The sequence below is a fragment of the Patagioenas fasciata genome, chromosome 35, assembly GCF_037038585.1.
Source record: "Patagioenas fasciata isolate bPatFas1 chromosome 35, bPatFas1.hap1, whole genome shotgun sequence".
Lineage (NCBI taxonomy): Eukaryota > Metazoa > Chordata > Aves > Columbiformes > Columbidae > Patagioenas > Patagioenas fasciata.
In genome coordinates, this window is record NC_092554.1 from 438,054 (window position 1) to 451,362 (window position 13,309).

Genomic DNA, 13,309 nt, shown 5'->3' on the forward strand with positions numbered 1-13,309 from the left:
CTCCCCCACCTTCAGCCCCTCTCTCTCCCCCATTCCCACTCAGGACAGGTGATTGGGAGGGAAAGAAGGATAGATAGAAGAGAATTGGAAAAATTAAAAATGTTTTACTAATGCTACTACTAAGAATAGAGAAAATAATACAAAATATACAAAACCAATCTTGAAAGCCCCAGCAACTGCAGAGCTGGCACCTGAAGTCCTGGACTGGACTGTGCAGCCAACCGGAGCTGGATTCAGTCTGTCATGAGGCCTCAGTTCGCAGGGACAACCAGCAAGGTCCTCTCCTAATCTCGGCCATAAGCAAAATGGACGAGATCCTCATGATCTCCCACTTTTATATGAAGTATTCACGTGAATGGGATGTTATACTCTGTTTGTCAGTTTCTTGGTCACCTGTTTCTCATTGCCCCTCTCGCGAGATGCGAATCTGTCCTTATCAATAACCTCACATTCCATTGCTATGTTTACCAAAACATGGATCTGGTTCTCCAGGAAAACGCAGCTGATATGAAGGTTTTACCTGACAGGCAAATTCACTAAAAGAGAAACTTGTTTTTAACAAAACCAGGACGGAATGCCATTCTTATTATGAAGTGCTTGACCTCGAATGAGACTTCAATTGAAATGCCTGCATACAGTCACTAAAATGCATGTGCTCTTCCCAGACAAAACACGTGCAAGGTTCACATACCTGTAAGGGCATTTCTGGATCAAATTCAAACTGAGGAATAAGTTTAGACCAAGGTTCAAACTTCTTCGTTTCTGGATCAATGTAGAAGTCAAAGACTGTGCCCTGAGAGGGAAACTTGATAGTCTTGAATTCTGCCACCCACCACTTGCTGAACTCCACTCTGTAGTCCACAAGCTATAAGACAAAAAGTGGAGAAAATACACTAATCTGGATCAATTAATTAGTAATGGAGAATGTTATCTATCCCAGTCCACCAGAGCGGGATTAGTCCTTAAAATATATTCCACAGCATAAAGTTCTTATCATTTTTCCTGCTATTAAGCCTAATTTTTCATTTTCTTCATTTCTGCTCATCAGTCCTATTTATTCATCTAAATAATTCATCCTCTGTGTTGATCACTCTTGGTATGTCTGAGACTAGATAGATGGATCAATTTGAAAAAGAGAAATACGTGCCTATGACTAAACAGACCACTTGATTGATTCTTGGTGCCTACTTCTTCCAACAGACAAGGACACAACATCCGTCTACATCTGTGCTCATGGTCGGTCACAGCATGCGTACCAAAGCCTTTCCTCATCAATCACACCACTCTATTCAGAGTGAGTTGTTGTCTTCTGGCTTCTTTTCAAGCCACAACGTTTCAGACAAGCAGGACTGCAGACACCAGCGTACCAAAGCAGCAGCGAGGGTCTGCCCCTCTGACCCCGCCGTGATTCTGCGCTGCCACATTCCCCTCAAAGCACCCGTTTCCTTGCTTTTCCCCATTGTATCTTTCTACACATGGAGATTTTGGAGCATCTGAATTTTTTCAACTGGGGTGACAGTTTTGCTTTAGATGCTGGGTCAGGACTCACAAAATGTGCTTAGTCCCCTCCTCTGCCCTAGGTCTCCTGTATGACATTGGGCCAGCCATTCTGCCCAAACACCTTCCCATGTGGACAATGGGAACTGGAGAGAGGTGGAGGGGAGGAGGAGAGGAAAATTGCTGTGAGAAAGATGTTTGTGAAATACCGGACGCATCATTTAGCCCGTTTTAACAGCACAGTTTGTTCCTGGGGTGTCTGCGGGTCTCTCCTCCCCATAGCCATACAATGTGGGGTCACCAACACATTGTCCATAGGCTGCTCGGCCTCCATAAGGAAACCTGGGTTTGTTGCTGAACTGAACCAAGTGTCCTCCATAAAGCCTCCTGAGCCACAGTCCCTCAAAAGACCAGTGGATTTGAAAAACACATTAATAGTATCCACGATTTTGCAGACTCGTGCTATTCAGAGAGGCAGAATCCCTGTAATTCTCCGTTCTCCTGTTGTTATAACTCCTCAGCAGCGGCAGCAGAGTCGCCCGCAGTGGAGCGGGACGTGCGTGGCTGCTAAAAGCTTTCCCACAAGGGTGCCCTTACCCCGCACAGCCAGACCGCCTGCAAGCGCGCTGTGCCGCGCTGCCCGCCCTCCCTGACCCCGCGGTTAAATGGAGCCACTCCAGCCCCAGCTCTATTGCCAGAACGGTGTGGAATTCAAACCACTTCCTTAATAAAAACCCCATATGGATTACCGCTAATTTCAGAGCCAGGAAATGGCAAATCTATCATCTGTTTTTATACAGGGGCCCCGCTACCCACCAACAAGCACCGAGTAGTGGGAAGCCTCCCAGACTGTTTCTCCTGACATTTCGGCCGCGAAAGGTCAGCGCGAAGGGCACCTTCGGTGGAAAGCAATAAACAGATTTTATATTGGATCATTTTTCATCAGGCTCCCCATTGCTCGGACTGCTGTATCCTCGCACTCTCAGCTCTGACATTCACAGAGCATCGCGGGCAGTAACGCACAGCCAGGCTCCCGGCGGAGCCTCCCGGAGGGTCGCTGTGCCTGCAGCTGCTCCTGCAGCCCACCCAGAGCCACTACCGCAGGCAGGAGCCCGGCCTGATGCACCCCAGACTGACTGTGCGGCATGGGGAACACAGCGGCCAGCTGCCACAGCACCGCACACCAGCATACTTGCGCTTGTACTGCTGAAGCAAAGACAAGTAGTGCTTCCCAGGCTTTATTGTGTTTTGTTTTGTTTCTTTAAGTCATCCTAGACTGGCAACACTAAGGCTGAGTATTTCCCAGCTGGCACATGGGAAATGGAGGCTCCACAAGGACCAAGGAAGCTGGTCTCGCACAGCTCATTCAATGGTCACAAGGTGCGATGGCACCAAGTGAGCACCCAGCTGAGCTTGAGCTGTGTTGTTCAGCACTTCCTGAAGCATCTGATCCTTGGCATGGAGCAAATCTGAAGAGACCAGCAGACACTCTAGGTCTGGCGTTAAGGTACATGAAAACACACAAAGAGACCCCTGGGAGCACTTGAGCAGCCATCAAGAACGGCAGTGCCTCCACCCGAGCTGGGGAGGGGTGTCTGGTGTTACATTCGTGGAGAGACCTCCCGCATAGTCCAGACAACACAGAGTTTGACACAAGCCCAGCGGAGATCAGACGTGGATCTCCAAGCCCTTGACAGCAGTGCAGTGTGGGCAGACCCAGACATCAGGACTACACACTTTAGATCTGAGGATAAGGCGTCCTCTGACTAGGGGATGCAACCACCCAAGAGTAGGTGTGCCCCTGTGGCCACGAAAGTCAATGGCACCTGGGGTGCCTTAGGAAAAGTATGACCAGCAGGTCAAGGGAGGTTGTTCCTCCGGCTCTGCTCTGCCCTGGTGACAAAACACCGGCTGGTTTGTGTTATGTAGCACGTCTACCTGTGCAGTCAGAAGGCTGAAAGACTGCTCCACTGATACATCCATCTGATAAATCAGTCTTAATTTGATCACATTATGCACATCCACAGGCTTCTATAAGTTAACCTTATGTTTCTCCCCAGTGAAATGCATCTGCATAAGCAAACATCCCTCCACCTTTACCACTGACCCCTCAGCTGTTCTCCGGTGGTGTTACACCCTGGATAACGAGGCCTTTCGTAAAAGGAATTGTTGTGTTTCTAGTTTATTATCACCTATATGAGAGCCCCAGGAAAACAGCATTACTGGCATAGCACTATGTTTCAGAAAGTATGAAGAAATCAAAACAACACAAAACCACACAAACAAACTGTGTGAAAGATGCTGAAGAGGCATCTTCCGTCTTACCTGATCTCGAAACATTGATCCACCAAAGGCCCAGACGGCAGCAAAGACAAAGTAAAGTTCATAAAGCTCCTTGGGACAGTCAGGAGGTGTGTTCTCCTCTGCCAGGAGACATTCAAGGAGGTAGCACAACATCTGAACCATACTCTGTTCAGGAATGGGAATAATCTTCTTAAATCTAAGGGATGGAAATTAGAAAGCAATACGTCCATCACAACCCAGGAAGACTAGAAATGCTCTTTCAGAATACTGGCATTCTGCTTGTCAGCGGTACGTGTCCTATTCCCAGGTACAATAAAGAGAACACCCATTCTCACACTCAGACCCGCTGGCACCGGCACATATACAAGTAATAACAATAATCAGAAGTTTCAAGCATTTTAAAACTTTGATCTTCTTGAAAGAAGCAGAATGGAAGACTTGCTAAAGGCAATGATTTCCTGCGAGCACGATGAGTTCAAAAGCGGTCAAATAGAGGAGTAATAAAATAAACCCTTTCATCTTGCCATTTTACATTCATTTAAGCTACACTTACAGAATTCCAAACTAATATTGTAGCTGCACTGAAGTCCTCCATAAAGTAATTATAGCTATTTGAAAGGTTGGTTCTACGATTTCTGAATTAAGCAAGCTACCAAAACACTCAGCTCAGGGTTGCCTGCAGCTAATCCCGTGGATTTCACGCTCTGAGACAATGTTCAGCAAACAGAATGGGAAACGTCCGATTGACTTTGCTACCAACAGTCAAAACCAACTTGGTCCCACAGAGAGAAGTTCCCTAGCACAATGTTTAAGTCCTGATTCCAGACCCTTCTGACACATCCCCCTTTTGGCTGACATCTCCCATGCTCACTGATTTTTCTTTTGTTTTTAAAGGAAAGTGCAACTATAGGAAGCAAGTAGAGGATGGGAGATGCTCCCTTAAGTTTTCTGGGACTCTACTTTGGCCAGTCCTCACCACAGTATGAGAAAGAGAATGGTTTCACATGATGATAAGCAAGAACCACATGACTTCCCTGTGGACACTGCTTTAAAGCCAAATCAAGCCAAGAAGCACTAGGACCCTTCCAAATACCCAAGTTCTTAATGAAAAATAACTTGTGGAGTGGGCTCAGGTCTAGCCTGACACATCAGGAGGCTGAAAAGCTTTCTCTTTGGGATCTGCCGGAATTATTTTCCAAGAGATAGAGAGTTGATACAGGAAATACAATAAAAATCAAATCAAAATGAAATCAGATGAAAACCAGATCTGACCAACACGATACAGGCAGGAGCGTCACTTTGCCCACCTCGCCCTGCTGGTTCTCTGAGCTTAAGCCAATGATGCTCAGGGCTTCCAGGGGCAAGGAGGATCATGTGCAGCACAACCCAGCGCAGCACAGCTGGGCTGGACAGTGGCAGGTGTCCCCATGCCCTCACCACGGGTGACACAATCACTCATCGGATGGTACCTTGTTCTGAGGGTGTCCAGGCAAATGGGCAGGTACTTATCAAACAAAATGGTCAGGTTGGCTCTTTCGGACTGGATCTCTCGCCTGTCGATCCAGCTGCTCACTGGAGGATTCCAGCCCAGATCCGACGGGTTGATGTACAGGATCCCTTTAGGCCCAGGGTAAGAGAGAACATATAGTAAAGACATAGCAGAAACTGTTCCTTTCTTCCAGCAGAGTTTACCAGGTACTTTCACACAACTAAAACCCTATCAAATATGACGGGACGTCCCATTACCTGCCCCCTTTTCCTGCCCCACTGCAGAGTAGAAACATGAACAGTGAAGAAACTTCACCCTTGAAACCACGGCGCTTTTCATGACCTTGCCCTAAATTCAGAACATTGTCTTGTCTGAGCAGTTTCATTGCTCTGGGCCCCATTTCCCCATGTGTAAAACTAGGGGACACCTCCATTCCCTTCTCCCATACTTCATGCACTTCTTCAGAAGATCAAGAACTCTTTGAGACAGATACTGTCCTTCTCCTCATGAAGTCCATCCAAAGGGCTTTGCACAACAGGAGCACTCAGCAACGCTGAAGCCATGATCACCCACCAACAGTCAGAGTGCTCTGGGTAAATCTCCAGGATGATGACAGCTCCACATGTGCATTTGGGGTCAGGATCCTCAGTTTGTCTGTCAGAAACCTGCCCTGTCCACCCACGGCCGCTGTGATCTCAGGTTGGGTACTTGCAACAGGAGTCAAGTTGGCCAACAGAAGACTGGTTAATGGCACTAGATCCTCCTGGGTTCACGGCAAATCCCAGTGCGGAGCTCAGGCCAGGACTCACCCGCTCGGGACACGGTTGCTGGGGTGGCTGTGCGCAGGTGGCTGATCTCAAACACCAACCGCATCGTTGGGTTCAGAGGGATTCTCTCATTGCTCGCCAGGGTCAGCACCTGCATTGGGCAGACAGACAGACAGAATGACATCTTCCCCAGGAACAGGAATGAAAAGCATTCAGCACTTTGCACTAAAAAGCTTGGTTGCTGCCAGCACAGTTCCTTGAGGGAATGCAGCTGATTTCCAGCAGGTAGTAGAACTGTCTGCCATGACTCAAAGGAACAGCACTCCCTTCGAGCGGCGGAAAAAGGTGTGGAATTAGGACCCCACCCTATTTTTGAAGGGCCTGGAGTTACAATCAGGACATCTGTGATTATCCATGAGCCCAGTTCCAGGAAGGGAAATTACAAAGAAACCATGATTTGAGCTATTTCCCCTCATGCACCATTTTCTATATGTGATATTGTTTGGTGTATCTGAAGAAACACAACCGCATTATTCTAGGAGGTGTTATTTCAGCATCTGCATTTTTAGGCTGAACCATGCCATGCAGTCAAAGAATATCTCCTTCTTTAACTTATATTCATTACCTTATTATCATCCATCACAGTATTAAGAGACTCAATCCACATTGGATCAATATCTCCTTCTAGTACCATCCACTTGGGACCGTCATGCGTGATGTTGGCCAGCTCTCGCATGATTGATGAAAACAGGCCTGGGAGGGTGACAGGAAGATGGTGATGAACACTGAACTTGACACCTGCTCTAACGGTTTTCTCCAGCAACACAGTAAAAATTACTCTAATTAATGCTTTCCTCTCAAACATGCAAAACTCTATGTGCCTATACGTAAATATTACTATATCACAATACGGTTCTAGTTTGCTTTAAAGTGAAAAAAGGGTTATCAGTTATCACTACTGAAAATGATTGCAGACCTACGCACGAGCTTCATTCCCACCGAGAATCATAAGGGATAAGAAAAATGTAGAGTAGCTACTCAAAGGCAAAAGGCGGCATGAGTTATACAATGCAGAGAAAACCACCTGAATATGCCTAGGAAATCCTTATAAATATTTTTTTGTGGCTCAAAGTATATCAGGGCAATCAAGATGCATTAAACGCTGGGTCATGGCTTTAGTGAGACTGAGGGGAGAACAAGCACAGAATGACATTGAATGACAGAACAAAATGTTGGTAAAATCAAGGAGAGAGAGGATACAGAGTCTCAAGGGGAGTAAATAATGAATGTTAAGAAGACCACGAAGGCTGGGAATAGAGCAGCAGCACTGCAGAGCAAATGAAAACTCCACAAAACTATTGCTCTCCTCTACATGTGAAAATACCTCGGGAGATGCTGGTCTTCATGAAAAAACATCAGGCAAACATTTAAAAAAAGCCTCTCTTCCAGTGAATTGTGACAAGGACTCTTTTTTTTTTCTTTTTTTCTCCAGGACAAGCTATTTCTTTGTGATCCAGATCAGGAACAGCTAGTGGCACCATCTGACTGAAGACAAAGCTTGTGCTCAGCAAATGCAGAACGGCTCACCTGGAACAGGTGTGTGATCCCGAGACTGGGTCAACAAAAATAACGCTTCAGCGCCTCTGCCTCCAGCCAGTTCCTTACGTGTTGGACACACGCCTTGGGAACCACTCCGACATTATTAGCATCAGAAACAGTTGCTGTCTCAGGGCATCAGGGCTTCCCTCGGATACACCGCGGCAGCGGGGAGAGGAAAGCGCCTCTGTCCTGACCTTGTGCATCCACAGCACACGGCTCTCTTGGGGTTTAAAAGAAGAGTTTTGTTCTGCAAAGAACACTTTTGGGATTCCCATATGGGACCTTTTACCACCTAACATGTAGGACCTTCTCAACTTCTGATAATGTGACAGGATAAAACTGGGGAGCGGAAAAGCAGGGGCTGATCTGTAAGGGAACAGGTCACCTCTTGCTAGGCTGTGGTGGAGATTGCCTTGCTGGTCTTTGACAACATGAAACAACATTTTCAGGAATGGTTACTGCAGAAAATATCTGCCTTGAAAGCTCAGGGAGGAGTGCCACTATTTCATTTAAACCATCGCAGGCCAGAAACCACTGGACAGTCACCTGTAAAATGTCCCTCCTGCTGTTCGGTGTCACCGCTGCCCTCGATCTGCAGCCGCTGCTGCAGCCAGTCTGCACAGTTCAGGCTGTACCCTGCACGTCCCTCTGCCACTTTGATTTAGGCTCCCTAATTACAATTAGAAAGAAATTAACCTGGCATTGGAGCAAAGCAGGGGGTCGGGAAGGGTCCATGGCGGGGCCAGGGGAGGTGGGTGGCAGCTCATCTGCTGCTGTGGATGATTCATGGTGATGTCTTCCCTCACCTCCCCCACACCTCCCAAACCGCCGCACACGTAAATCGAAGCTGCCTTTATGTATCAGTCACAACCCAACATTTCCACTCCAGATTTTCTGTAATCTTCCAGCAAGTTTGAAATGTTCCTCAGGAGTAAGCAGGATCAACAGCTTGGCAAACGCTGGTGTGCTACAGAGATCGGGCAGCCATACTGAGTGGAAAAACTGACGTTAAGGCTGCTGTGCGTGCTATCAGCAATGAAAACCTGGGGATGGGACATTTTTTGGGGTCCCAGTGCACACCACAGTGCAGGAGGGACATCTCTTCCATCACTGGTCCAGCCAACTCCCAAAAACTGCCTGCCCCACTTAGGAACTGGTAAGTGTTGGTATTAATGGGCATTAAAATTATTCTTAGGGCAATAGGATCAAGTAGGCTTATGCTATATTTCCCATGTGAAGATCAAAGAGCTAAAACATCCTGTGTATCCTTTCAACAACAAACTGTCATGTGGCTGTAGGCAGCAGACAAGCACCTGGGCTCTCAGACCTGCACATGAAGAACCAGTCACCCTGCTGCTGCTCGGGAAAGTCATTAAAAATACCCGTCTTTATCTACATATTTCAGACATGAAATGACATTTACCGTCTTTCCATTCTCTTGTTGCTGGGTTAATGATGCCAAAGAGCTCATCATTGGTGACTGCCTTGGGGTTGAGGTCTGTCCAGACAGGACGTCGCTTCATTATCTGGTAAGTCCTGTTCAGGGATCTCATCACCTGAGACTTGCCCGTGCCCGCGTTACCCACCACGCAGACAGAGTGCCGGACCGTCAGCAACTCCTCCAGCTGCACCACCTGAGAAAAACACTCCCAAATTTTAGACAAAGATGCCAAACTGAAGTTCAGGTCTATAAAATAGGTCCCACTGGGCCACCTCTTTAGAAAGACGTGACCCTGAGACACAAGCAGATTTGACAATTGAGTTTGGTCCAGCCACTCTAATCACAATGGGTGAAATCCTCAGCCTGCAGATAAACTTTCAGCGCTGTTTATACTTGACAACCACCACCTGATGAGGCCCTGCTCTCCAGGGGCTACACTTTCATGAGCCTACAAAAGTTGGCCCCTTTGGAAGCCCAGAGACTGATCCAGTGCTGACTTCAGGAGCAGGTGCAGCTGCCTCAGACCCAGCACAGCTGACTGCCCTCCAGCGAGATCTGCCTGCAAGGACAATGCTGTGCAGAGCTCTCTTTGTAGAAGCAAAGCTGTTTGAGAAAACCCAAATGATTTGATGGCGATGTGGGTGTAGCAGAAGATCTCTTGGTCTTACTTTGAGCACAAAGTTGTCCTCAGCCTGCAGCCGGAGGTCCAGCACAGCCTGCCTCACAAACGACTCAAAATTCAGGTCACGCTTCCGAGGCACATCCAGTGCAGGGAACAGATCCCCAATCAGCCCCATAAACACCGGCACATCATCCGTCACAATCTTGGGGATGTTGAAGTCACGAAGAGAGCGCATCAGAACCTGGTCTTCGGGTCGCTCTGGGTCATCTCGCTTGAGGGAGCCAGCAACAACTAGCACTGACTTAATGGCACGCAAGCCCCAGTCGTAGTGATCCTACACCAGAGGAAGGAAAAAAAAGAGGCATGAGTTTATGCTTAGACAGCACCATGTAGGGTGAAGAACCACCATTCCCAAACTGCCAGACTAGTAAGCAATGAAAATACATCTAAATCTGTTATTTGCATTGTGGCCAGAGACCTTCTCCAGCCTGAGCGACCTGGTTTCCATCTCAGTAGGTGAGATTCCCGTCAGGGACAGTATTAAAGAGTCAAATAATTCAGCTGTTCAGACCATCACATGGGCTCACAGTTGGCAGTAAGACAGCAGCAGGATTTGCACTCCAGAGACCAAAGCAATTTGTTTCACCTAAATCATAAAGCACCTATAGCAAGGCCAGCCAGCCCCCTGCATCTGCAGGAGCCACCAAGGTGAAAGGCTTGTGAGTCCATTATGAGGCCCCAAAGACCCAAGTTTCTCCACCCTGCCCATCACAAGATGACAAGCCTGTTTGGTCTCAGAGGAGGTCCAGGAATAAGGGGTCAGTAAAGACATTGCTGAAAAAGTACCACAAAACGGCATGAGAAGAACTCTCAAGCCAACAAACAACTGCTCATATTTCTGTCCTGTTAACACCCTCCAGAGCACAGCTCGACAGCCGACTGCTCTGTGTGGGAGGCCATGGCTTCCACCAGGCCCCTCAAGGCACAGCACCAAGTTTCTGCGACAGAGCATATCCCACCCAGCCTCATGCTGGCACAGCCAAGATCAGGTTTGTATCATCAGGAATCCTGATTCAGGTCTCCTCTGGACCCAGCTTCGATCTACACAAATAATGACAAGGAAAAATCTGATTTGCTTTGCACTGACAGTAACTCTAACAAGACCTGGAACCAGCCTAAGGCTGAACTCAGAGAGGGACACCATAAACCCTTTGCAGGCAGGAGAATCAATAGGAAGAGACTGGAAAGCAAAAGGTCACTGAATACTACCCCAAACATGGTGTCATTTAAACTCACTGAAAGGTCTCCCATTAATGCAGCTGGTCAAATGCTTTTGTCCCTGCAGATGCTCCAGTAAAGCAGTCTGAAAATTTTATTGCTCCGATGATCACCAACCCTCTCCTCCCCCAGCAGCCAGTGCAAATGCAGTCATTAAATAAAAGCTGTGAAACGTTAGCCATGGAGCTGAGCAGCACAGTGCCATGTTTCTGCTGATTTTGGAGATTCATCATACCACTCAGCCACAGAATCAGGCTCACCTGCTTGGACAGGAGCTCTTTGCAGAGTTGGTAGAGAGTAATGAACTTCCTGGCTAACACCCGGGCCTCGATGAATCCCTCAGCCACCAACATAATTTCACAGATCAGCTCAAAGTCTGGCACAACCATCGCACACGGCCTAAAATGACAGGTGAGGAGGCATCGCAGAACAAGTATTTCTTGACTACAGGTCTTACAGGCAGCGCATTTGCAGCTTCATCTTCTAGGCCTTCTTTTATGAGCCAGGTCACCCTCTGCCTTCCCCACGACAAGGGACAGAGCTCCTTTGCCCTGCCTGTGCGTGCCCAGACCCAGGCCTGTTGTGCAAGGCTTAAACTACCTGCGAATGCCCTATGCGAGTGAATTCCCCAAGGACATGAGGTCGAGCCTGGATGTTCCAAAAGACAGTTTCTGCCAGGTCACAAACCCTGACCTGGACTCACCTGAAGAGAGCTTTTAAATTCTCAGGTAGCTCTGTTCACCCTGCGTAACCAGGGTTCATGGTGATGAAAATGCCTACTGATGGTACTAAGTTGATGTCTTCTCCAAGAAAATTGAAGGATTTCTTCTTCTCCCGTATTGCATCCTGCACGCTCTTCACCTAGAAATCAAGACAGTACTATAGTATCAGCGTTCACTTATGAAAAACACATCAGACAACGGTGCTTCCTTCGTTACTCTTGGCCTCGTGACAAATGGGGCTAATCACTGTTTTATTTTTTACCGGCAGCATAAAGCTTTATACACTGTTTGGAGTACATCAGCATGGCAATATCAATTTCCCATCTCAGTCAAACTCTGGCAAAGCAGAAAAAAGAGCTGAAGAGAGTGGAAAGTCAAAATGCAAAGGAGTTGCAAGACTTCACACCTTTGCTCCATGAGACAATGATGAACGTGGGTCAGGAAGAGCAACTCAGGAGCGGGAAATGTCCCCAGCACTGCCTGCATTCACCTTGGCTTTTGACATCACCTGTGGGACACTGCTCAGCACATCTCACAGCAAAAACACCACCAAAGGCTCCACCATCTCTGAACCAGCCAGCCCAGCAGAGGTCTGATGTGTGAGAGAGACACAGGGCAGTACAGGTATCCACAACACAGCCAACACCCAAACGCACTCCCCAAAGTCTATCACAATATGGGCCCATTATTCCCTTTACCCATCTCACCTCTCCCCACACAGCGTTGCTCTTCAGGACATCCCAAAACCCTCCTGTGCCTGCTCCGTTCCCTGACCAGGCCCAGAGAAGGGGTAGCACCTCCCAATAAGCTTGGCCTCAGCTCAGTTGTAAACTGACCACTTGATATCACTTTTAAAGATTTTGGGACATCAGATGTTTGATTTAAAACCAAAACCAGAAGGCAGAAGCTGTAAAACCTCTCCTAACACCTTCACTCACTAATATTATATTGTTTTTTATATTTGCCTGATTGCAGCTTTGTTCTGCTCATTCCTCTCCTTCCGAGGAGTTCACCTCTCTGCAAACAGCACCTCAGCGAGGGGCAAATCTCTCTCTATTCACCGCTCTAACCTCACTACTGTTTGCCATCTCAAAGTAAAGCAATTAATCGAATTTTTCCCTGTAAGGAACCATATCGACATCAGCTGCATGAGTAAGACAGCCAATTAAACATCGCCATGGTAACACTCCTAATAGCAGCCAGGAGACACCATGATGGAATGACGGCCGTGCCGCTTTCTTCAGCTGCCACGCTCCAGCCAGGAGCGAGGGAACCATCAGCAGTTGAGTCATTCCAGGGCTTCTTTTGTTCAGCTTCCCTTTTTATTTCAAGATCCTCAAAGACTTTTTTTCAATGACAACTTTAAACTAGGACCTGACGGAAGAGAAATTGAGAGGGAATGATACATAAACTCTTGTACCTGCCTGGGGCTTCTCTGGGATGCCACATAAGGTACCAATTATGAGTGAAACAGATGAGAAGAATGAGGAGTTCATGGAGGGGTTAAGAACAATGTCTTTGACCGAAACATTTACAGAAGTGTAGAAACTTCTGAGCTTTATATCTTTCTATAACACTGAGCCCAAAAGG

At 47.4% G+C, this 13,309-nt stretch overlaps 1 pseudogene; it reads right to left on the minus strand.

Annotated features, from left to right (window-relative positions):
- Positions 1–13,309, minus strand: part of LOC139826163 (dynein axonemal heavy chain 9-like) — a 68,794-nt pseudogene that overhangs the window by 21,456 nt on the left and 34,029 nt on the right.